The sequence below is a fragment of the Sus scrofa genome, chromosome 4 (genome assembly GCF_000003025.6).
Source record: "Sus scrofa isolate TJ Tabasco breed Duroc chromosome 4, Sscrofa11.1, whole genome shotgun sequence".
NCBI lineage: Eukaryota > Metazoa > Chordata > Mammalia > Artiodactyla > Suidae > Sus > Sus scrofa.
The window spans coordinates 30,407,292-30,434,139 of NC_010446.5; the positions used below are offsets into that span (position 1 = coordinate 30,407,292).

Consider the following 26,848-nt stretch of genomic DNA (forward strand, 5'->3'; position numbering starts at 1 on the left):
GCAACACAGGATTCAAGCCAAGTCTTTGACCTGCACCACAGCTCATGGCAACACCAGATCCTTAACCCACTATGTGGGGCCAGAGATTGAACAGCTGGTTTTGTCACCATTGAGCCACAATGGGAACTCATTCAGAATTTTATCTTATTTAGCAAATTTTACTAAATGAATAAATGTGCAATGTTTTAAATGTACCTAATTTAACCTCATGAAAGTCAAACCCTAATTCTAATTTTACCATCCCAATTCTGCAAATTCAGAATTGAAAAAGAAAATATATGGAAACAATTATTTTTTAAATAATACAGGCAAAAATATCCCCACTTTGTTTCCATTTTTAATGCTTTACCATTTTATAAAATAGGTAAAAAGAGATCCAGCACAGAAAATTAGCTAGGGATAGGATTCATGCTATAAAGAGGAGGAACAAGGTCCCAGGCAGAGCATTTGGTGTGTGGGAGAGTCAAGAGCCAAATAAGAAATGTACCACCATCTGGTAAACTGCGATGATATATAAAGTAGCTGGAGTCCACCGGTCAGCTGGGTCTCCATTAGGGGGTCTTTCTCTTCCTTTTGTGAAGCAACGCCATCTTAGGCAATTCCTTAAATATTTCTATGCCTCCATTTTCTACTCTGTAAAATGGGGGGAAAAGTACCAATGTTTTGGAGTATTATATATGACAGTTCTTGTAAAGCCCTTAACCTTAATTTGGTCCATAATTTGCATGTGACGCATGGTAGCTATTGTCCTTATGAAAAGGGTTTTGATAAAGTAATAAAAAAAGTTAGGAGTTCCCGTCGTGGCGCAGTGGTTAACGAATCCGACTAGGAACCATGAGGTTGCGGGTTCGGTCCCTGCCCTTGCTCAGTGGGTTAACGATCCTGCGTTGCCGTGAGCTGTGGTGTAGGTTGCAGACGTGGCTCAGATCCCGTGTTGCTGTGGCTCTGGCGTAGGCCGGTGGCTACAGCTCCGATTCGACCCCTAGCCTGGGAACCTCCATATGCCGCAGGAGCGGCCCAAAGAAATAGCAACAAGACAAAAAAAAAAAAAAAAAAAGTTAAAAAAAATTGGAAAATACCTTCAGATAGTAATTATGAGGTTGAACAAAATGGACTTTGATATGTTAAAGGAAGAGAGAGAACTTTTTCTTTGAAATGAAGGGGAATAGAATTTGTTCTTTTGTGGATTAAAAGTTTGTCAAAGATACAGAGAGATGCTATCTTTATTAATGCCATTTTTATCAATAGTAATAGTAGTATTAAATTCTATATGGTCAAAACTCAGAACAGAAGTACCACAGACTTGGGATTGAAAAAAAAAAACCCAGAATTTTTGTTTATAAAAAAGGCTAACTTCCTCTTCTAGCTTCTAGCTTTTTGATGTGAACCAAAGGAAATGTTTATTGTCCACTAGAGAGGTTCACAGAGAAATGTCCATATTTAAGGCCTTTCAAAAAAAATAGAAATTATTTGAAGGAAGTAATGAGTGTGAGGGTAATTGTTCACAATGGAATGTGGATTCCAAAGGGTGTGTACGAAATGGCAAAACATTGCCACAGTCAGGGGAGGAGTAAAAAAAATCAGTAGTAAGGAAGAACATAACACTAGTAAAGATAAATGAAAAATAGGATGAAAGAAAAGTTTGGGATGCAAAAATAAGGACAGAATTAAATCATTGCACATGTCCTAAATTTGAAACAAATTGCATGGGTTTTGGAATTGGCTGAGTTTTCCAGGCACTGTCTGGGTTGGTCTCAGGGAAATAGTGAAGACTCAGGAAGGCAGGTACCAATTGCACAAAATACCCATGATTGATTAGCAGTGTATGCAATGCCATATGTTCCCTAAACCCCATCTTTCTTTCCTCCTGACCACACGCTAGATCCAATTTCCACCATGTCTAGGGTTAGGTGGGGCAAGGAGACTGGATCATGCCAAATGGGGTGTGGAAGTTTTATTGTACATCATGTGCATTGTTCTAGCACTAGCGCCTTTGAAAAAAGTAAACTGTGCACCCTTCTCTTTTCTCTTCCCCCATCTGCCAGCGGTATGCACAGGATTCAGGAGAGGACTCCGAGGCTCTAGGGGATGATGGAATCATTATTTGGAAAGTTCTTGGGACATATAATGAAAGTGTGGATCCCAGACATCCCCTCCTGGCTCAGTGGTAATGTACTTGACTAGGATTCATGAGGACGCAGTTTTGATTCCTGGCCTTGCTCAGTGGGTTAAGGATCTGGCATTGCCATGAGCTGTGGTATAGGTTGCAGATGTGGCTCAGATCCTGAGTCACTGTGGCTGTGGTGCAGGCTGGCATCTGTAGCTCCAATTCTACCCCTAGCCTGGGAACTTCCATATATATGCCTTGGGTGCAGCCCTAAAAAGCGGAAAAAAAAAAAAAAAAAGAAGAAATATAAAGAAAGTGTGGATCCCAGTTGTCCCATGTTATGAGCTATTGTGCTCATACTGTGGTATGAGCAAAAAATACGTTTTCATTGTGCCAAGACACTGAGATTTCATGATTATCAGTAAGCATGCCCTGATGAGAACAATGAGTTAATCAAGTTAATCCCTCAGTTTGGCAGAGTGTAGCTCATTAATAACCTTGAAATAAATTTCTAGTGGAATGCTGAGAATGAAAGAAACATGATTGCAATATATTCAAGAGTGAATATGGAGACACAATTGCTTAGGGAGTTTTACCGTGAAAGCAGAAAGATTATATATATATTCAGAATTTTTACATATACACACCTATATATTACACATATAAACATATATATATATATATTAAAAACCAGTGGCCAATTGATATGCATAACGAGGGGTGCGGTAGGTAAAATAATATTCCCCCAAAGAAGTCTGCATTCCAACCCCAGAGCTGATGAATATGTTAAATTACGCAGCAAGGGGGAATTAAGGTTGCAGGTGGGAAAAGGTTGCTAGTCAGCTGATCTTCAAGTTAGGAGATGATCAGGTGATCCCAATGTAAACATAGGAATCCTTAAAAGGGGAAGAAGGAACCAGAAAACTCAGAAGCAGTGAGAAGTCGTAGTGAGAAGGGCTCAGCTGACTGTTACTGGCTTCAGGGATGGAAGGCTGGCAGCCTGTGGGTGCTGGAAAGGCGAGGAGATAGATTCTCCTCTAGAACCTCCAGAAGGACCATGCCCATGCTGACATCTTGATGTTAGTCTGTTGAGAAGCCTTTTGGACCCTGACCTCCAGAATGGTAAGATAACACATTTGTGTTGTTTTAAGGCCCTAAGTTTGTGGTAATCAGTTACAGTGGCAATAGAAACCTCATACAGGGGGAAGCTCATTATAACAAAGGTGGCTAAAAATAACATGTTTAAGAATATACTTTAGGAGGAATATGTTACTCCTATGTGAAGAAAAGTAAAGAATTTTACTATAGATTATTTAAAAAATCCAAATAATTGGAGAAACATAAAATGTTGCCAAATGAAGGCTGAATATTGTAAAGGTCGTCAATGTTCTCAGACTTAGACATAGATTTAATGCAATTACACTTATACCCTTCAATGCCCTATCTACTACTCAGGAATACTAAATCCAGCTTGAACTAGAGGTTTTTTAAAGTGAATTTTTTTGGGGGGAAGAGTAAGTAAATCAGAAAACTTTGAAAATTTTGAGGCTCTCTGCCCCTCTGGTCCTCTCTTCAGATAAATTTCATTGCTTAACACAACTGGTTTCTGGTGGTTTCTGTCTCCTCTTGGGAGGGGGAGAAGAAATGGCTTCTCTGCGAATATTAGTCATTAAGATGATTGGTCCAGCCTGAGTCACATTACTCTCCCTGAATAGTCTGTGTGATCAGAAGACTGGGCATCATAATTGGCCTAATCCAGGACACTTGCCAGTCCTCTGGCCAGAGAAGGTAAGACTCTTAACTGGAAGGAGAGACCCAGAAAATCAGAGTAGGTACTCAACACAGTAAGTCTTCTTCTAGACATCTACTATAGGAAAACAGAGATGCAGAAAAAAATACTCATGTGAAATGTTTTTCATCATGGTATTATTTATGAAAGTTATTGAAACAATGTAAGTGTCCAACAATAGTAAGTGGTAAATTAAGTTGTGGTCTATCCACACGATGAAATACTTTGCAACCATTAAAAATAGTTTCCATGAGATTTTAGGACTGATTGATAGAATTCAAAATCCATGGGAAAATACTCATAAAATATTAAGTTAGCAAAAACAGAACACAGAAGAATATATATTACAGCCTAACATTGCAAAAAGAGAGATACGTTCATATAAACGCACCAAATACTAGCAATATGTATATCTAGATAATGAGATTACATTTTTTCTTTAACCCTTTCTGTATTTTCTAATAGTCTGAAGTAATTAGTACAGCTTGTAAAGTGACCTATGAAACTGCTTTTATAAACTATAAATATTCAATGAGGATAGATAGACGTATCTTTAGCTACTAGTCCAGTGGTTCTCAAATTTGACCGACCATCACAATCCCTTAGATAGTTTATTAGAACATAGATTGCTGGGCTCCATCCCCAGAATCTCTGATTCAATTTGTCTGTGGTGTGAACTGAGAATTTGCATTCCTAACAAGTTCCCACGTGATGCTGATGCTAATAGTCTGGGGATCAAATTTGGAGAACCACTGCTCCCATCTTACCTGACTACATGAAATTCCTTGAACATATTGAACATATTGCTTAGATGCACTTCTGAGCCTTTATCTAGCTTCTGCTTCTTCAAATACCAACCCAACTAGTGCACCTTCTTGCCTGCCTAAATCCTCCCTGTTCAAGAAATAGTTGAGGCACTACTTGTCCTAAGGTTATATCCTTAACTTCCTTATCAGGTCTGGTACTTTCCCACCTGCTCTCAAAGCAGATTTAGAGCTGACCTCTATTAGTTTCCCTGTGATCTGCGAGCCTCCTGTATAGCGTAGCTTGAGTGAATGAATGAAACTATTTTTTGATCCACAGTTATGTAAGTTATTGCTGTTGTTCAATCAAATCGTACAATCACTAATGCTAGGATCTCAGATATTAAGTTAACCTTTTCAGGTCAGCCAGATGGTTGATGGCCAGGTCAATCTCAACTTCATGTCTCTGTTGCAAGTCCCATATTTTCTGTATTTTTCCTTGCTGTACCCTAATCATAGATGATATAAAACTTTTTTTTCCAATATCCATTACTGCGAGATCAATTTGGTTCAAAAACAATGGTCCTGAAACCTGCATTCTCATAAAAAACCGTCAGCAGCAGGAAAGAAGGAAACAAAAGAGAAATGATTGCTTAAAAAAAAAAAAAAAACTTATTTGCCTCTGTTAGATAAATTAGGTTTTTTTTTTCCCCTGGTAACAGTTTTGAGAGATAATTTACGTATCACACAATTCACCCATTTAAGGTGCAGAACTCAATGATTTTTCAGTAATTCAGAGTTGTGCAACTTCATCACAAATAATTTAGAACATTTTCATTATCCCTAAAAAAAAAAAAAAAAATCCCTTTAGCTGTTTCCCTCCAACCCCCATCTCTCTAGTTCTAGGGAACAACAAATAATCGCTCGACAGATTTGCCTGTTCTATATATTTCATGTAAATAGAGTCATGAAATATGTGGTGTTTTGTGACATGCTTCTTTCACTTAGCATAATATATTCAAGGTTCATTCATGTTGTAGCATGTATCCATAATTCATTCCTTTTTATTTCATTGTATGATATACGACGTTTTATCTGTTCATCAGGTGATGAACATTTGGGTTGTTTTCACATTTTGACAATTACGAAAAATACTGCTATTAACATGTGTGCACAAACTTTTTGTAGGGGTACCTTTTACATTTTCATTTCCCTTGTGTATGTAACTAAGAGTACAGTTGCTGGGTCTTATGATAACTCTGTTTACTATTTTGAGGAATTGCAAGGTTGTTCTCCAAGGTGGTTGTGTCATTTAAATTAGTTTTCTTCAAGTGTACTTATTCAAGTATTTGGTAAGATTAATTGGACTATGTAAAAAGAAACTTTACCAAAAACCCTAACCCTAAATTAATACAGCTGACAAGCCTTCTGAGTCTCTTCAGGGTAGGACTTCTAAATCATTCTCTCGTTCTTCTCCATCCTATTTCCTCTTGTCCTTTCATCACCCATGGCTGATTTATCATTTCACTCAATGTCTATCACTAGCCTGACCATTTCTAAAAGTCTGGAACAATACCTAAATGAGCAGGTATAGTAGTTTATGTAAGAAATTGAAACTACTCTTATATAAGTAGTTTCATATAAGAAACTGAAAAAGCCTTAGTCAAACATGTGAGTTTACTCAAACAGCAGACAATGTTTGACCTTGATTTTTCGCTAGTGATCAGTTGTAACCTCTCGATACATTTCTACTGAAGTTATGGAAAATATCATGCCATTAGAATGCTAATCAAGGTATTTGTTTCCCATTGAAAAAATATTTATCTATGATCACATAAAAGTTGTTCTTTTATTCACATTTCAATTAGGCTTTTCTATAATCAAAGTTAAGTCTCTTCTAAAAGAACAGAATCCTGTTGTCTTGTGTCCTATAGGACTAACTCATCACTTCTTACCAGAACTGCTAGCCTTGGGCCTCATCTAACGGGTTCTTATTTGGGTTGGCCAAGGATCTTGCCAGGGTTTTAATCTAGGCCTCTTGTTCTATATGACGTCTTGGGAATCTTCATGTTCAGTAGGAAGAATGAATTCTCAAGTGGTGTTTTTAGGATCAGGTATGATACTGTCACAACAAACACTTGATTTTTAGAGATTTTTTTGGGGGGGGGAATTGCTTGATAAACAAGAGTGGGAATGAAAAGGTGGCCGACTGGACTTTGAAATTGGTGCCTGTTTGTGTTCTTGAATAGGGGAGGGAAGAAGAAGCAGGGAAGTTTCCTACACTGTTCTAAGGTGTGCCCTTTGCCTGTTTTCAGGATCCTTTGATTTCTCTCCTTCCCTCCTCCCCATGACTTTGGGACAATATACCTTATCAGTTGTGAGCTTACAGGCAAAGCAATTTCCTAAGTAAATGGATGGAAATGAATGAATGAATGAAGAGAAAAATCTAGTTTGATACTTCAATTTAGGAAAAGGGGAAGGGAAGTTTAAACTTACACTGAGATTTAAGTTTCTAGTAATTCCAAAAACAGCCATGGAAATTATGATATTAAATAACGAGAAATCGGTAAGGCTGTTTAGGATTTTAATATATCTCAAACAAAATAAGTGTCCTGCATTTCAGAGCACAGGCTTTGGAGTTGGATAGCTTTGGACTGAACCTCTGCAGCCTCCAAGCCATGTGACCTTAGATATGTAATTATATCTCCCTTATCTAGTTCCCTTGTAAAATTGACAAAATTGGAATATCAATATTTAATCTCCAAATAAGATTTTTCAAGAATCAAACCTGGCTATGTAGCCAAACCTCTTTGCCTGGTTTAGAAGACAGTAAGCATTCTAAGATTCTAATTACAAAAACTTTTCTGAAACAAATGACTTTTTCTGAAAGAGTTGTATCAAATACTAACTAATAAACTATGAAATGATCTCAAATAATTGAACTAAGAAGTCATCAAGGAAAAATTTCAAAGGACTTTTGCCTTCAACAAACCCATGAAAACCAAAATAGCTTTCAGAAACTTAAAAATATTCATCTGCTTTTAAGCACTAGTTGGATCTTCTCCTGGGTTTTGCAGCTAAAATTTTATAGCTGATCTCCTTTTTATCCAGTCTTCCTCCTTCACTAACCTGTACCAAATCACTATTCAAATAGTTTCTTACAAATTGTCAGTTCGCTGTGAGTAGTTTCTCTCTCCTTCCTTTTAGAGACAAATTTCCTTCCAATAGCATCAATGGTGGCTGCCTCTGTAATGAACTCTCTAGGCCATGCTTGCTTTTTACCCCAAATTTTATCTCTTTCATCACTTCATTTTTTTCTCTTCTTATCTCCTTTTTCCCCTTTTTATTTTGAAAGTTTTAAACCTGCAGAAAATTTGCAGGAAGAGTGAAAGGAATATTCAAATACGTTTCATTTAGATTCACCAGTTGTTAATAACTGGCCACATTTTCCTAATTCACTCTTGGGGTATTTGACCACTGTACACGTACACATTTATGGTATATGTATATGTCTTTTGAGAATCATTTGAGAGTTAAAGGCAAATATCTTGACATTTCACTTTGAATACTTAGGCATGTATCTCCTGAGAACTATTACACTTGGGAATCTTAACATTGTGCAGTTTTATTATCTAATAAACCATATTTGAGTTTGCCCAATTGCCCAATAGATCCCCCCCCCCCAGTTTAGGCTCTATTAAGGGTCACACATTGCCATCATGTCCATTTATCTCTTAAATGTTTGTGTTCACAATTGATTGCCTCTTTCTTATTTTATACTCTCCCAGTAACCCACTAAAATTATGTAACTAGCCCTAATCTCCAGGAGTGGGTTATAGAATTGTCTATTGAATGCTTCTTTGTATTTCCTAAGTGAATGAAATACTTATCTAGGGTAGAATGAGTATATCCATCTATGATTAGGTTAGAAAGATGAGGTTTAATTTGATTAATCCACACTCCCTTGATCTCCACATCCAAGTATACACAAGTTATTAAATCTAGAAGATAGCAATATTTTGCAACACTTGCAAAAGATATCTTTCAATTTTTGCTTCGTGAACCCCATGTTTTGAAGCATTTTTGACTCCCTAAATGCATTAATTAATAGTGCCTTTTAAATAAAATCTCAGCACAAAGCTAAATGCTTTATTCTTGTGCAAATATCTATCTTTATAGAAGTTTTGAAATATTGACCGTAGTGTTTAGACTTCTGAGGTCACTGAAAAGGACACATGAACCCCTAAACTGGGAGTTCCTGTCGTGGTGCAGTGGTTAACAAATCTGACTAGGAACCATGAGGCTGTGGATTCTATCCTGGCCTTGCTCAGTGGGTTAAAGATCCAGCATTGCTGTGAGCTGTGGTGTAGGTCACGCATGGCTCGGATCCCATGTAGCTGTGGCTTAGTTGTAGGCCGGCGGCTACAGCTCCAATGTGACCCCTAGCCTGGGAACCTCCATATGCCAAGGGAGTGACCCCATAAAAGGCAGAAAGACCCCAAAAAAAACAAAAAACCCCTAAATTAAGAACAATTATCTTACTAATTACTTAACCTACCACCTAAATCCTTTTACATCATGTCCCTTCCTACTTCTGGCCTGATTATCTATCTCATTCCTTACTTACCTATCTCACCCCCTTACATTATACCCCAGCCACTTAGACTGTTACTCAGATTTTTCACACTGCTTCTCTTCTCCCCTTTTCCTATCCTATTCCCAAAATTCAGAACCCTCTTGTCTTCATTTTTACCTATCAAGATATAGGTTAAAGACACATTCTCTGTGAGACCTCTACTCCTCCACACCAGCAACTGTGGTCTTATGTGAATGGTTTCTCAGTACTTTGAAGATATCTCTATCATCAGTTTTATCACATTGTATAATAATTAATTTTCTCTCTCCTTTAAGAGTCTGTAAGCTGCTAAAATACACAGCCTACTTAATTATTTTTCCCAGTGGTCTGCCACATGGTAGATGTTCAATAAATCTATGGTGAGCCAATCAGTCAATCAACTAAGCCTTGGCCAGATATTGGAGGTACACAGGTAATTGAATGGAGAATGTCTCAGTGACAAAATGGGGTATACTTGGTCTCAAGTTTTATTGAGGGTTATATAAAAAGCTCAGAACCCATCCCGCCAAAGATACTCATGTGCATAGCCACATAAAATTCCTTATAATATTAGGTTAGCAGACTGAGTCTCAGATAACTTCTGCTGTTGTCTACAATTTTTTTTTTTGTCAATAAAAGCTAACTGATCACAGGTGAATAGCAAACCCATCACCCATCTGTTTGCAGAATCTACTATTTGGGTAGAAAATAACTTTCAGTCTGGCAAAGGAGTATCAAATTGAGAACAAAAGGTGAATAATCAAATTATTACTATTGAATTTTAGCATTAACATACCACTGGGGCCAACTAAATTTAATAGTTCCATCCTAATCTGTGTGGTCAAACCAAATAGAATAATTATTCATTTTGTATATCAGCTATCGGGCTTTTAAAGCAGTTATTGCCTGCTTCTTTGTCTTCAGAAAACATTTAACTATAAGGAAGTAAGCCTTTTCAATGTGGAGCTAATCAGTCACTGATAAATTAGTTTCTCTACATTACTCTTATCTATACACAAAATCAATCACCAGTTTCCAGCTGCTAGTACAGTATGTTCAAAGAGTGCACCAAAATAAGTGATCAAGAAGAGTTTATAAAGACAGTGGTGTGACATAATCTTTTAAACTTTGTAGCATAAAAAAATAATAAAGTAGATTGTTTAAATCTATAGACTTTCCAGATATACATTGTGCAAAGTATTTTAAAATAGGAATTTAAAGCACATGAGAACATTACCATTTTAGATGTAGAAAACATATGTTTTAAATATTAATAAAAAACATTTCTATTGAGTTTTATCCTTAGTGATTTTTCAAAATTTAAATTAGACTTGCCATGTAGAAACATTTCTTGTCCATGGAAATGTTAACAGCTAAACAAAAAGTACTCATATGGCTAAGATATATGGATATCTTAAAACTGTAATTGTACAGTTGAGTTCCTTTACGAATTTAAAGTATAAGACAGATTTATAACATTTTACCTCATAATTTATCACAAATTAAACAATGGAGCTGCCCTTGACATTTTTGGAGAAAAAGGTTAAAGAGATAGAAAGCGAAGGAATACATTAAGACTAATACTTGTGGTCTTAGTCGCACAAAAAATAATGTAGTTTTTGTTTGCAATTAAATGATACAAATGTGATAAGAACTATGTAGAATGAACCAAGCTAAAGGATGGGGAGAGAGCTGGTGGAGAAGGAGTAACCACACTTTCATCAACACTGTTGTTTTGATGATTTTTCTGAAAAATAGCGACAATAAGCCTCTGTAGTGGGTTCTAACTTCTACTGGCACAAATTTCCAACAGGCGTAACTTTTGAGATGAAAAGAGTCTGGAGTTCCCGCTGGGTTGCCGTGAGTTAAGGATCTGGCATTGTCTCTGTTTCGATCCTTAAGGTGGCCCAGTGGCGTATGTCACGGGCATGATTCAGATTCCATCCCTGGCCTAGGAACTTCCATATGATATGGGTGTGGCAAAAAAAAAAAAAAAAAAGTTGTGTCTGTACAGTGCCTTTAATAACTGCATGCGTCATTGCAACAAAGGAAAGTGATACTCTAGTTGGCTGGAATTCAACTGAAATAAGTTATGTAAAAGAAGATAAAAATACCTAAAGAAAAATTTAACCGAATGAAATTATAGCTGGGAAAAAAGAATGGATGAAGAAGCAGAAACCTGATTGATAGTGGTAATGTTTGAGTGTACTCACAAAAATAATTCTTACAGTGTTTTTGAATTTTCATGAAATTATGGACACTTCCAATTTGGAGATAATTTAATTGGAATAATTAAATTCCAATTATTGCAATTTAAATATTAAAATTTAATTTAATTGAAATTTTAATTGCAATCCTTTATAAAACAAATTTTAGAAGTCTCCTATTATGTTTGAATCTATTTGGTGATTATAATAGTACATTCTTCAAAATGTTATTGCATTAATCAAATCATTTGAAACTACAGCTGCCCACAGATGGTTCAAATATGTGGAGATGTGATTAAAGAAACAAGTATTTTTTGTCCAATCTTGATAGTAACTGTCTCTACCATATTTCATAATTGCCTCTCCATACACCTTCTCATTTACCACTTTTTCTTTATATTTATGTTAACTTTCATGAAGTTTAAATATATTTAAAGGTATGCTTTTTAAAAAATAAATAGCATAGTCTGCAACTTTCTACTACTGTCTCAAGTCTGTAAAAAGGAAAAATAAAACTACAAAAGGTCTATTCCTAACTGAATATCATTTTAATTTCATTTATTTATTTGTATTGGGAAAATATAGGGACCATAACTTAGATGTAGAAGATGGAGATATATGGATAGGGAGAATTTGTTCATTCAGCTTCCACTATTAATAGGAAAAATGTGTAATCATCCAAGCTGAGATACTTTTGAGTGAAATGTTATTGATAATTATGTTGGGACTATAGTCATAAATCAGACTTTTCCAAAGCAAACTGCGTCACATGCTTACACAAGTATTAACCATCTGGTAACATGTATAACAAGCATTGGGCTTTTTTTATTTTTTTTTCTTTTTGTCTTTTCTAGGGCCACACCCATGGCATATTGAAGTTCCCAGGCTAGGGGTCTAATTGGAGCTGTAGCCTCCAGCCTATACCACAGCCATAGCCATGCCAGATCCAAGCCAGTCTGCGACCTGCACCACAGCTCATGGCAATGCCAGATCCTTAACCCACTGAGCGCGGCTGGGGATTGAACCCACAACCTCATGGTTCCTAGTTGGATTCGTTACCCACTGAGCCACGATGAGAACTCTTTTTTTTTTTTTTTTTTTTTTTTTTTTTGCATAGGGATATTTTTAAAGTAAAAGAATAATAATTGCTTTGAGAATTGCAGAGCAAGCAAAAGGAATAAATCCATCCTTCAAAACTGATGTCTAGAATGCAGGAAGGCACTGCCTTGCCAGTCAACTGCCTTCAGTGATAACTTTTTTATCCCTTGTTCACTCAGAGATTAGTTTAGAGTCTAGGCATCCATTACCTCCATTTGGACATTCTGATGGTTTGATGCAGGTCAGAGTTATGGCTCTCAGCTTGGCTCTCAATGGCTCTCTTTGTGTCTGGTCTCCACTTAGAGTGGCCCAGATTCAGTGCACTCAAGTGGGAGTACACGGATGCCCTTGTTAGGATTGTACCTACCCCAGGAAAACTTGATCCAGTTTTGAGTGATTGCTTATTCTCTGAGGACTCAAGATAGAACCAGCATTGATTTTTGATTCTCTACATTGGCAAGTAGTTAGTTATTTTTCAATTGTTTATGATATGCTGAACACCGTTTTGATATATTGGTTTCCTTATATACATGGACCCATGCAATTTTCAAAACAGCCTTTTGACATTGATTCTATCATCTCCAGTCTGTAAATGAGGAAATTGCATTTCAGAGAGGTTAATTAACTTATCCCAGGTAACCAGCAATAAGCATGGGACAAGGATTCAAATCCAGAAATCTGTTCTAAACCCCATGCTGATAACCACTTCACTTTACTAGATTTGACAGAATACCAGACTTAGCTTGGAATGGGCATCCATAAATTAATCCTTACCATCAGCTCAACTGAAATACAAGAAGGTTAAGTATTGTTAATCTCTTAAACAGCTAAATTTACTTCCTTTAGGTTTGTTTATCTTGTCAAAAAGTATGTATGCTTAAAGATGAAGGAATCTGAAACTGCTTAGAGGGCACATTGTCTTTTCACAAGATAAATATATACTAATGTTATCGGATGAAGGCATGAGTCTGTATTTTAAGGGTCAGAGAAAAGTTCACTATTTTAGCTCCAAAGCCCACAGGAAATCTACAGCCCTTTATCCAACAATGCAATCAGTTGAATGGTCCAAGTATCCATCATTCCAAATATACCTTCCCAAAGAGCAAATGCAGATGATTGGTTCAATCAAAATCTTCAATCAGGAATATTCTTTAATATGCTGTTCATGTAAAGATGCCTGGCTTGTTTCTATATTTTGAGTAAGTTAAACTATGCTTCAATTCCTCAACTCTAAATATATGCAATTACTAGAACAGTATTAGGTATCATAGATAAGTGAAGAGGGTTCTAATAGCCTGCTATCTACATAAAGTAGCGTTGCATTCCATCTGAATATGCCAAGTACTCTGCATAACTATTTTTGTTGTTACATGTTTGCTAACGATTAAGCAAAGTCCTTTTGCTTTGACCTGAATTGTGAAAAGCGTTCTAAACTTTGTTCACTCATGTTGTCATAAATATAGACAAAAGACTGTAAGGTGACTCCCCTAGTTTCCTAAAGAGGGAGTATAAGGCAGTAAACTTAACTGAGTTTGGTAGTGATCTCTTTCTGGAGTTTCCTTGTGGCACAGCAGGTTAAGGATCTGGCTGTTGTCACTGCAGTGGCTCAGGTTGCTGCTGTGACATAGGTTTGATCCCTGGCCTGGAAACTTGTAAAGGGTGCATCCAAAAAATAATAGCTAACTGTTTCTGTATCTTAATAGCCATCATTGAGCAAAATGATCAACTTATGTCCTGGTTTCCTCAGCTGTAAAATGGATGTGATTTCATATCCATTTAATTTAAAATACTAGTTCAAAGTTAAGATGGCACAGTGTATATAACTTACAAAGCTCTATCAGTGTGTGTGTGTATATATATATATACATATACATAGTAATATGAAATATGTGTAACTGGGCAGTATGAACATATCCCCAGGTACAACTTGAAAGTTGAGAATTTTCCGTCTCTGATGGTAGTATTTTTTCTTACTGCATTTGTCTCATTTGAATTCTGAGGTTGTGCTACACATTACTCTATCTGAACTAACCTTCATTAGGCCATATTAGAAGCTAGTTGCTGTACATATTTATATACTGTTAAATAACAAAATTAGTTATACCCCTTAGTGCTGTTGGTTTGCATGCTTTGGATATTAGAATCCTGTATTATAAAGAGTTATACTAGAAACATGGTTGTATACCAAGACGATGCTCCTTTGTTTAGATCATTATCAAAAATTCTTAGAATCATAGCAAGATTACATGAAACTACATGCATTTTACTGGTGCTATGTAGGAAATGTGATTTTTGTCATGATCATATGACCCATGGGAAAATTAGTACTCAAAGTTGTCACAAGTAAAATGTGGCTTAGTCATAGATGGTGCAGAGATGGGGAGAGAGATTTTTACAGTACCTAATTGAAAGAATAGGAGCAAAGAGTATAAAAGTTTGTTGAAACATTACTCCCTTCATAAATTTTTAAATTTTGAAATAAATTTAAAATTAAATTTAAAATTAAACAAAATTTTAGAGAATAATGAAAAGAATCCCTAAACCTAAACTTACAATTTTGAACATTGGTTAATGTTAAATTCTTTCCACTTGATTATTTTGTTTCTCTATATCTATACATAACACTCACACAAAGATATAATATTATTTGTATTTTCTGAACCATTTGAAAGCATGGCACATATATTAGGCCACTTTAGCACATAATGCTTCAGTGTAAATTTCCTAAAACGATATTCTCTTAGATAAATGTTCTGAATTTCATTGTGGTGGTTAATATTGATACAGTACTTTTATGTAATCTATAATCCACATTCTAATTTTGTTAATGGTCTTAATTATGTCTTTTATAATGTTTTTTACCTCCTTTCAATACAGGTTCTAGTCTAGAATCACATATTGCACTTAGATGCCTTACCTCTAAGTGTCTTTTTATGTAAAAAAAAAAAAAAAAACTTAGCTTTTAGTTTTCATGGCATTATTATTTTATTTTATTTTTTATTTTTTTATTTCACCAATACATTATTATTTTTTTTCTAACGTACAGCATGCTGACCCAGTCACACATACATGTATACATTCTTTTTTCTCATATTATCATGCTCCATCATAAGTGACTAGACATAGCTCCCAGTGTGGCACAGCAGGATCTCATTGCTAATCCATTCCAAGGGCAATAGTCTGCATGTATTAAATAAAGTGTAGTCATTGTGTATAAATGATACCCAGTTTGAATTATTCTGATTCAATAGTGATTATAGTAAGATTATACCTCTTTAGCCTGAAAAATACAAGTATGATGTTGTTACCTTCTTTTGGTATTACATACAGGGTACGTGATGTCCAATAGTCCTTAATTTTTAATCTTAAGCCTAAGATAATATCTATTTTTATTATATTATAAATTATTATATATTATCATTTATTTATTATAAAAATACTACTTCTCCCTTGGACCTAGTCTTGCTCTTGTCTTGGGGGGAGACACTTTAAGAACAATGTAAACATCTTACTCCAAATCATACAACTACTTACCCCCCTCCTAAGATTTATCATCTATTCAAAATTAAGTTAATGGCTGAACAGAACTACACATTGGAAAAATTGGAAAAATGGTGATGTTCAGTCTCTACCACTCTCTAATTTTGTATTCATATATGTACATAGATATGTATATATCATTTGGATTTTAAATATTTATAAAATCTTATCCAATTTAAATTTATTGATTGCACTGCTATATATTTGCTCTCAATTCTACCCTAATTTTACATGATTATTATACAACATTTTATGTGCTGTTCTTTCTCTACTGCATAAGCCTTCACTCTTATAAAATTTTCTCTTGGAATTTGGGAAGATTTGTATTTTTTTGTTGCAATAGTTATCTTTGTATTTATCATTTTATAAAGCTCCTAATCTTGTTCTTTCTTACCCTATTATGTAGACTTTTAAAATTGCATCTTTAATTCTCGCCTATTAGGATTTCAATGATGGTAGCCTCCTTCTGCTTTTTCCCTTTCTTTCTTTTTTCAGTTGCAGTCTTCTTATTCTATAAGAACATGAACACAAATATTCTTCCCATATTCCCACTTGTGTTTTTTTCTTGAGCAAATAATATAATTACAGAGCCATCATTTATGTGTTATGTTGATAAGGTTTCTCTATTTATCATTAGGTTGGATGACACTGACTTACTAGTAAATTCCTGAAAAGGGATAATTCTGAACAATATTCTTGATAACTTACATGTTTAAAACTACTTTTCTATATCTCTCAATATTGAATACACATTCTTGGTTCACAAATTGTCTCCTTGAATTTCTTAATACTGATCTACTGTAACCTTGTAATTTGCTTGAAGTCTGATACCAACTTAATTTTTAAAATCCTTTTAATAATTATTTACATGGAGGCCCTGGTAATATTTTAAATAGGAATATAGTAGGCCCTTTTGGTTTGTAGATTTGTTTTATCCTATTTCCAGGAAGTTTTATTGGATTAGATGTTTACTCCATTCTGTAGATTTATTTTTTTTTCCCCCAGAGACTTCAATTGTGTGTATATTGGACCTTCTTTGCTTGAATTCCTTTGAACCACTTTCTCTTTGACCCTTTATATTTCTTCCTTTATGTATGCACAGTTTCTTGGAAGCTACCATGCATTTATCAAATATTAATTTTTATTTGATTCTTTTCTCTCTTGTTCATCTTTTTGTTCTTTACTTCTGAAAAGAGTCTTTATTTAATCCTGAAATTAATCAAATCATTGAACTTACTCCTTTTTTCCATTTTAAAGCTTTTTTGAGGTATAGTTGACAACATTGTAAAATACTTAAAATATATATCATGATTTGATATACATGTACATTGTGAAGATTCCTACAATCCAGTCAATTTAGCACATACATAACCTCACATATTTATCTTTTTTCTACTCTTTTACCAAATTTCTATTAATCAATATTGTTATTAACTATAGTAACAATGTAATACCTTAAATTCTCAGACCTTATTTTGTAGCTGAAAGTTTAAAACCTTTTACCACCTCTCCTTCTTTCCTCCACCACCCAAACTCTGGCAACCACATTTTAACTCAGTATCTGAGTTTGATTTTTTTATTTTTTCTTTTTGGATTCCACACACAAGTGATAACATGCAGTATTTATCTTTTGCTGTCTGGCTTCTTTCACTTACTATAATACCCTCAGGTCCGTAAATTTTGTTGCAAATGGCTGGGTTTCATTTCTTATGGCTGCATAATTATTTATGGTACCACATCATCTTTATCCGTTCATCTGTTGACAGATACTTAGATTTTTTTTTCTGTCATGGCAATGGTGAGTAATGCTGCAATAAATATGGGAGTAAAGATATTTCTTTAATATACTGTTTTCATTTCCTTTGGATATATTCCCAGAAGTGGATCATGGCAATTCTGCTTTTAATTACATGAGGAAACTCCACACTGTTTTCCATAGTGGTTGAACCAATTTTTCTTTCTGCTAACAATAAACAAGTGTTGCCTTTTCTCTACATTCTCACCAATATTTGTCATATATTGTATTTTTGATGACAGCAGTCCTAACAGGAGTGAGGTGACATCTCATTGTGGTCTTGATTTGCATTTCCTTGACCATTAGTGATGAGCATCTTTTCATGTAGCTGTTGGTTTTTGAATGTCGTCTTAGGGAAAATGTCTGTTCAGTTCTTCTGATAATTTTTTATTCAGGTCGTTTTTTGTTGTTGTTGTTATTGATAGAGACATATGAGTTCTCTGTATGTTTGGATAGTAACCCTTTATCTGTTATATGGGTTGTAGGTATTTTCTCTCATTCTGTAGGTTGCCTTCAGCTTTTGATGTTTTTTAGACATTGCTTTGGCTATTGGGAGTATTTTGTGATTCCATACAAAATCTAGGATTGTTCTATTTCTGTATAAAATGCCATGAAATGTTGATATTGCATTTTATCTCTAGATTGGATTGAGATGTATTGACATTTTCACAATATTATTTCTATCCATGAGCATGTAATATTTTTCCGTTTATGTCATTTTCCATTTCTGTCATCAGTGCCTTAATTTTCAGTGTATAGGACTTTTACCATCTTGGTTTAATTTATCCCTGGGTATTTTAATTTGTTTAGTACAATTGTAAATGGAAGTGTTTTCTTAAATTCTCTTAGAGATTATTGTTAAGTATTAAAATACAATTAATATTGGGATATTGATTTTTGTATCTTGCAAATTTACCGAATGCAAATTTGCTGAATTCATTTAACAATTTTTTGGTAGATTCTTTAGGGTTTTCCATATATTTTACTATTTCACCTATAAACAGGTGATTTAACTCTTTGTTCTGATATGGATGCCTTTTCTTTTTTGCTTAATTGTGCTGGCTAGGACTTATATTACTATGTTGAATAAAATTTTAGAGTACCATGCCTTGTTCCTGATAATAGAGAAAAAGCTTTCTGCTTTTCACTATTGAGTATGATGTTAGCTATGGGCTTCTCATATATGACTTTTTTATTACCTTGAAGTTTTCCCTTCTACCTAGTTTTTTCTTCAGAGTTTTTATTATGGATATTTGTTGAATTTAGTTAAGTGCTTTTTCTGCATCTATTAAGATTATCACATGGTTTTTATCTTTAATTTTGTTAATGTGATGTATCACATCAATTGATTTGTGGTTATTAAATCATCCTTGCATCCCTGTAATAAATCCCACTTGACATAATATATAATCTTTTTAATGTTGTTGAATTTGCTGATATGAGGAATTTTGTATCTGTGCTCATTACAGATAATTACCTATAATTTTCTTGTCTTGTAGTGTATTTGGTTTCAGCATCAGGGTAATGCTAGCCTAAAAGAATGAGTTTGTAACTTTCCTTCCTCTTCATTTTTTGCAAGAGTTTGAGAAGTAGTGATATTAATGATTCTTTAAATGTTTGGTAGTACTCACCAGTGAAGCCGCTTGGTTCTGTATTTTTGTCTTATTGAGAGTTGTTTTTTTTTTAATTACTGATTCAGTTTCCTTACTATTAATTGTCTACTGAGATTTTGACTTCTTCCTGAGTCAGTCTTGGAAGGTTGTATGTTTCTAGGAATTTATCTATTTCTTCTACTTTTTCTAATTTGTGGCATGTAATTATTATCATACCCCCCCCTTTTTTTCTTTCTATGGCATATGGAAGTTCCTAGGCTAGAGGCTGAATCAGAGCTGCAGCTGAGGCCTACACCACAGCAGCACTGAATCTGAGCCACATCTGTGACCTATGCTTATGGCAATACTGGATCCTTAACCCACTAAGCAAGGCCAGGGATCAAATCCACATCCTCACAGAGATAATGTTGTGTCCTTAACCCACTGAGCCACAACAGGAACTCCTCTTTATCCCTTTTACAACAAAGTGACTCAGTCATACATATACACATATCCATTCTCTTTCAAATTCTTTTCGCACAGAGATTATCACATTACTGTCATAATTTATATTTTTTAAAAACCTATGTATCCATTATAAAATTATTAGTTATTATTTCAATACTTCTCATAATTTTCATACTTGTATTATGTTTTATACCTATTACCATCACAAAACATTGAATTTCAGTATATATTTGCCTTTGTGAGATTTATACTGTCACAAATTTTATGTTACTAATTGGAATTCTTTACTTCAGTTTGTAGAAGTCACTTTAAGATATTTGTAACGTTGGTCTAGTGGTATGAACTCCTATAGCTTTTGTTTTTCTGAGAAACTGTTATCTCTTCTTCAACTGCTGTCTAGAATATTTTCTGTTGGCAGTTTTTTTTTTTTTTTAATTTTAGCTCTTTCAATATATTGTGCCACCTTCTTCTGGGTGAAATTTTCTGCTGAAAAATCTGTTGATAATTTTGTAAGAGTTCCTTTATATACAACAGGTTATCTTTCTCTTGTTGATTTTAAGATTCTCTCCCTGCTTAACTTTTTACAGTTTAATTATAGCACGTTTTACTGTCATTTGCTTTAAGTTCATTTTGTTTGGAAATTTCTGGATTTCCTGGATCTTGACGTCTGACTTTGCAAAGATTAGTATAGTTTTCATCCATTTATTTCTTTGAATAAGCTTTTCTGTCCTTTTTCTCTTCTATTTCTGAGACACTATTATATAGATATTGGTTCATTTCATGTTGTTCCATAAATCCTTTAAACTATCTTTACCCTTTTTTATTATTTCTCTTTTTGTTCTCTGAGTAGATGAATTCTTCCTCCCTGTCTTTGTTGATTGTTTCTTGCTCAATCTAGTCTGCTATTTAACTACTGTATTGAATTTTTTATTTCAGTTATTAAATTCTTCAGCTCTATGATTTCCATCTGGTACTTTGAGGACTTTTCTTGCATCTTCTGTCTCTTTGTTGAAATTCATACTTTCTTATTTATATTGTCCTCCTGACCATGGTAAGCATCTTTGATAGTTATTTTGGACTCTTTATCAGGTAAAACCCTTATCTCCTCTTCTTTAAACTCTGTCTCTGGAGTTTTGTCCTGTGTGCATTAGATAAAACAGCTGCTTTTCCAAGTCTTGACATCATAGCTTCATATAGGGTATGAATCTTAGCAGTCTTGTTTGATTTCATGCTTGTCTCACAAACCTTTGTGATTGTCTAAGCTGTCTTCTGTGTTCTTAGTGGCTCCCAGTAATTGAATGACAATATCTTTAGTGTCCTGAAGGGAATGATCACAGCCAGCACCTGGATGCAGACCAATTGGAAGCCAGACACTCAGGTTGCAGCCAAAAAAGTATGTCGTTAAGGCCCTTCTGAGGAAAAACTGAGAGGTAAGCCCAGCATGGAATGAGCAGGCATGAGTTAAAGAAGGAAGGGATTGGTGTTCCTACTGTGGCTCAGTGAGTTAAGAACCTGAAATAGTCTCAGTGAGGATGTGGCTTCACTCAGTGGGTTAAGGATCAGACATTGCTGTAAGTTGCAGCTTAGGTCACAGATATGGCTCAGAACCAGTGTGGCTGTGCTTTGTGGTGTAGGCCAGCAGCTGCAACTCCCATTTAACACCTACTCTGGGAAATTCTATATGCTACAGGTGCAACTGTAAAAAGAAAAAAAAGAAAAGAAAAAGTAGCGGATAGATAAGGGGAGAAAAATAGAAAAGTTCCCTGAAAAAAAAAATGCAATGAGAAAAAGATAGTGACTCAGGGAATGAAAGACAAGAAAAGGCAGAAATATTATAGGGGAGAAGGAAACAATGAAAACACCAAGACAGACTGACCTAGGGATAATTTATATATATGTATGATATAATATTTACATAGAGTATATATATATAATAAATATACATATAAGATATTTAAGAAAGACTAGTTAGATGACATAGCGATAAGTTAACCATCTATGCAATGGGAATAATAATACCTCATGGGAAAGATACAGAAATTAAAGGAATTAACATAGGTAAGAGTTTTAAAAAGGATTTGGGGATATTTTAAGCACTCAAATGTTAAATATTACTATTATTCAGAAAAAGAATAAGAAATGCAAATATGGGAGGGAAGGATGGAGATAGAGGGATGAGGAGACAAATGTGTATTGATAGAGAAAAAGAAACAAGACTACAAAGAATCAAAAAACTATTTTCAAATATAAACATGTCTATTCACTTATTGTTAATATGGATACTTCTCTTGACCCAGGCCCCATGAGTAGGATCCAAAAAAGAAATGTTAAGATATATAGACTGAAATTATTCACTAATATGAGATTAATTTAAATCTGAACATAACTGTGGCTTGCAACTTTGAAGAGGTAATGGATATCTCATATTTGTATTAACTTTAAATACAATTTGAAGCATTTTAAAAAGTCTTGATCTGAAAAAAATCCATTGGAAATACATCCTTTTTAAAAGCACATAAGGGAGATAAATTTTAGGAAATCTATACCATATTCTCTCCTTAGCCTTTTTTTCTTGGTAAAATGCTTTTCCCTGTATTGTATTCTCTTTATTTTTCTCACTATTCCATATTTATTTTGGTCTTTTTACAAGGTACAACTTTTTAAATACTTATTTATTTTTTTCTTATCAAGTGGTCTTAATTGTAATCAATTGTTATTTCCCCAATACATAATTTTTTTCTACTGTACAACATGGTGACCCCATTACACATACATGTACACATTCTATTTTCTCACATTATCATGCTCCATCATAAGTGACTAGACATAGTTCCCAGTGCTACACAGCAGGATCTCTTTGCTAATCCATTCCAAAGTAAAGGGCCTTTTAGAGGTTTACAAAGTTGAAAAAGGACTTAGAAATAAGCTCGTCTTCTCTTCTTTTATATTTTTTAAAGTTGAGAAGTTGAAAACCTGTATGTAGCATCAACAAATGAACTTCATAATAGTACTCCGTATAAATCTCCCTTCTAGGCCAAAAAATTAAAATCTTTAAGATATAGCCCTGACTCTAAGGGAGCTATAATATGTGCCCCGTTGCCCAAGGAAGGTATTATTTTACACCAGGAACTCGAGTCTTATCCATGTAGCTGCTAAGTTTTGAATCTACATTCTGATAATTTTGATTCATTATTATAAATAAAAATAGACTAATAGATCATCCGCATCACTGCTATGAAACTACCTGAAGTTACCAGACAATGACTGCTGCAAAAGCCAGCATTTTGTTGTCTTTTTTTTTTTAAATCTTTACCTCTTAGCAGAATTTGACTATGTTTGCTGCTTCTATCTTCACAAAATGCTTTTTGTGCTAAGCTTCCATGACCACTCATTTGCCTCCTTTTCTCTTCCTTAACTACTCTTTTTTTTTTTTTTCAAGATCCTTTTCCTCTACAAGCCCTTTAATTATTGAGATACCCTACAGTTCTGTCCTCAATAGCACCTTCTCTCTATAGGAACATTTCCTTACGAAATCTCCTCTGATCCTTTAGCTTAAATATTTTCTATATACCAGTGTCTCAAGTTCTATATCTCCAAACTGAATCAAATAGGCAGTTAAATGTATAAACTTGGACATTTCAGGGAAAATGGCAATTTTATGTCCAAGAGTAGAGCCACTGAATACAGTCTAATAGTTGTACATTGCACAATCCTAGGGGTATATCATGCAAATAGATTATGATTGTTTTGTATAAATCATTTAAATTATCTGAGTTAATATAATCATCTGAAAAAAAGCAGGCTTAACTAAAATTCTAAGGTTCTTTCTTACACTAAACATTTGGTAGCTATTGTTACACTTCTATGTTCTCCTTTTCATTATAAGCAAATATGAAGTTACATTTTAATACTCAAACTAGAAATTAGTAATAAGATTACATAAGAAATTTGTAAAACTATCATAACAGGCTCAAAAATGCTTATAGAAACATTTCCTACTGAAGATAGTGAGCAAAACTTTGAAAACCATTCTGTAGTCACTCCTAAAAATCACATGCAGGCTGATTACATTTTATTACATTTTAATACATGTAAAACTATTTTAAAACTATTTTACTAACAGACAAGAAGTGTAGGAGTCAGTGAGCAACTTGAAAATATAAGGCAGATATTGAAAACAAATCTCCTACTGAAGTATAAGAGCAATGAAACTAAAATGGTGAGAGATTCCTATGGCAGGAAGTGAAGGAGTGGCAAGGTCCTCCACTGGTTTGAACAGTAAATGATAAAAATTAATTATCAAAATAATGCTGCAGTTTTCAGTAGCTGTTGCTGAGTGAGTGGTGTTCCAGAATATTTTAAAGACTCACTGTTTACTTTTATTTCTACTCCACAGAGCCTCAACCTAAAAATCCAAGCCACTGCAGTCTGGATTCTTATATTGAAATTATGGATTCTTATGTTGAAATTATGCTAAAGAAATTAAATAGTCCTTTTAAAAACTGGCTGAAGAGATTGTTACTAGAATAAGTTTAAGATTAGATTAATAAACATGGGCCTTTTGAAGGCAACATTACCAAATAACAAACTTCTAAATAAAAGGAGATTTAATGAAAGCTAAAGTGTGTCTGCATTCAACAAGAAAAAAATATTGCTTAAGGTAATTGATTAAACAACATTGTAATATAGGTTCAATTCTGGTTAACCAAATTGTCAAATTCTATTCCAGATGACCAGAAATATAATTCCATCAGACAAATTATACCTAGATATCTGTACAAATCAGTTGTTCTTAAACTTCTTTAGTCTTCAAACAAAGCATTCTGGAGTTCCTGTCATGGCTTAGCAGAAACGAATCTGACTAGCATCAGATGCAAGTTCAGTCCTTGGCCTTGCCCAGTGGGTTAAGGATCCGGTGTTGCAGTGAGCTGTGGTGTAGGTTGCAGACATGGATCAGATCCACAGCATTGCTGTGGCAGTGGTGTAGGCTGGCAGCTGTAGCTCCAATTCAACCCCTAGTCTAGGAACCTCCATATGCTGTGGGTATGGCCCTAAAAAGAAGAAAAAAAAAGCGTCTGTCTCTAAAACATTGGAGAGGATTGAAATTTGAGATCACTTTGGGATGAAGCCTTCAGAGTTGAGTCATATCTGTTAAGAATCCTGTTCAAAGGGATGGAAAATGAATTTAGGTTTATATCATTTTTCCTCCAACTAGCCAACAACATTTATTTTGGTTTGAAAATCTAAGCACGGGAACACCTAGAAAAGTCACTCATGAATGAGTTCCTTTAACTTTCTTCTCAACTGATTTTTTTTCTGCCTTCACTCAGAAATGTGTCCCTTCTCCATCAAACTCGGTTACATTATGACCTTGAACATGTCTACACTCAAGGACTCCAGGATCTTGCTTTTTAAATCACCCCCCTCTCTCTCCCACCTTTAGTTTTCACTTTCTCCACCAGATCCTTCCACTTACCCTCCAAACACATAAAGTTGTACCCCATTTAAAAGCAAAGAAATGAAAATTAAAACTTTGTGAATCTGCAACCCCTAAGTTGCATCTTTTCCAGTTTTATCCCAATACACTTGACTATTTTTTATATCATAAAAAATATGACTGATGTATAGCATTATGTTAGCCTAAGGTGTAAGTTCAGGATGTATACCATGTTAATTCAATACATTACTGTAGTATGATTACCACTAAGCATTAGCTAACATCTCTACCACATCACATAATTTTCATGTTTCTGTGGTGAGATCATTTAATATCTAGTCTCTAAACAACTTTCAAGTACATAATACAGTATTATTGGCTAAAATCATTATGATGTGCATGAGATCTTCACAACTGGCTTATCTTCTAACTGTAAGTTTCTGCCCTATGTCCATCTTTCTAATCCTCCTACCTCCTAGCCTCTGGTAATTACCATTCTACTATGTTTCAGTTTAGCTTTTTAAGAATCTATGTGCAGGTGATACTATATTTGTCTTTCTCTGGCTTACTTATTTGTGACCATATGGATGGAACCCATTTATCTGTCACTTATTTGTGACAATACAGATGGAACCTGAGGCAGGATTTGCCTGCAAATGGCAAGATTTCCTTCTTTCTCATGCCTGAATATTCCATTATCTTCTTCAACCATTCACTGATGGACAGACAATTAGGTTGTTTCCACATCTTGGTCATTGTGAATACTGCAATAAACATGGGAGTTCAGATATGTTTCAATATTTTGTTTTTATTTGGTATGTACTCAGAGGGATAGCTGGATTATATGGTAATACTATTACTAGTTTTATGTGGAAGCTCTATACTATTTTAATAGCAGCTGAATCATTTTATATTCCTGCAAAGAGCAGATAACCTATTCTCCACATCCTGGTCAACACTTGATATCTATTGGCTTATTGACAGCTGTTAGAACAAGTGTGAGGTAGTAGCTCACTGAGGTTTTGATTTGCATTTTCTTGATTAGTGATGTTGAGTATCTTTTCATATATTTGAGGTATTGGCCATGTGTATATATTTTTTGAAAAAAATGCTTATTCAGATCCTCTTCTGGTGTTAAAATCAGATTGGTTTCTTATTGAGTTGTATAGGTTATTTTTATGTTTTGAATATTGACTCCTTATCAGATAAATGGTTTGCAAAACAATGGTTTCCATGCCATAGATTGCCTTTTCATTTTATTGATTGTTTCCTTTGCTGGGCAAAGCTTTTAGTTTGGTGTAATCTCATGTCGTTTTTGTTTTTGTTGTCTTTGCTTTTGTTTTATAGCCAAAGAATTGTTGCCAAGACCAATATCAGGAAGCATTTCCCCTGTGTTTTCTCTAGGAGTTTTAAGAGTTTCATATCTTTTTATTTTTGCTTTTTTTTTCTTTCCTTAG

At 34.5% G+C, this 26,848-nt stretch overlaps 1 long non-coding RNA gene across 1 annotated transcript; it reads left to right on the forward strand.

Annotated features, from left to right (window-relative positions):
- Positions 2,356-24,802, forward strand: LOC102162375. The gene is made up of 3 exons (XR_302872.3): positions 2,356-3,229; positions 21,269-21,384; positions 24,351-24,802. It is a non-coding gene; the product is annotated as an uncharacterized LOC102162375 (long non-coding RNA).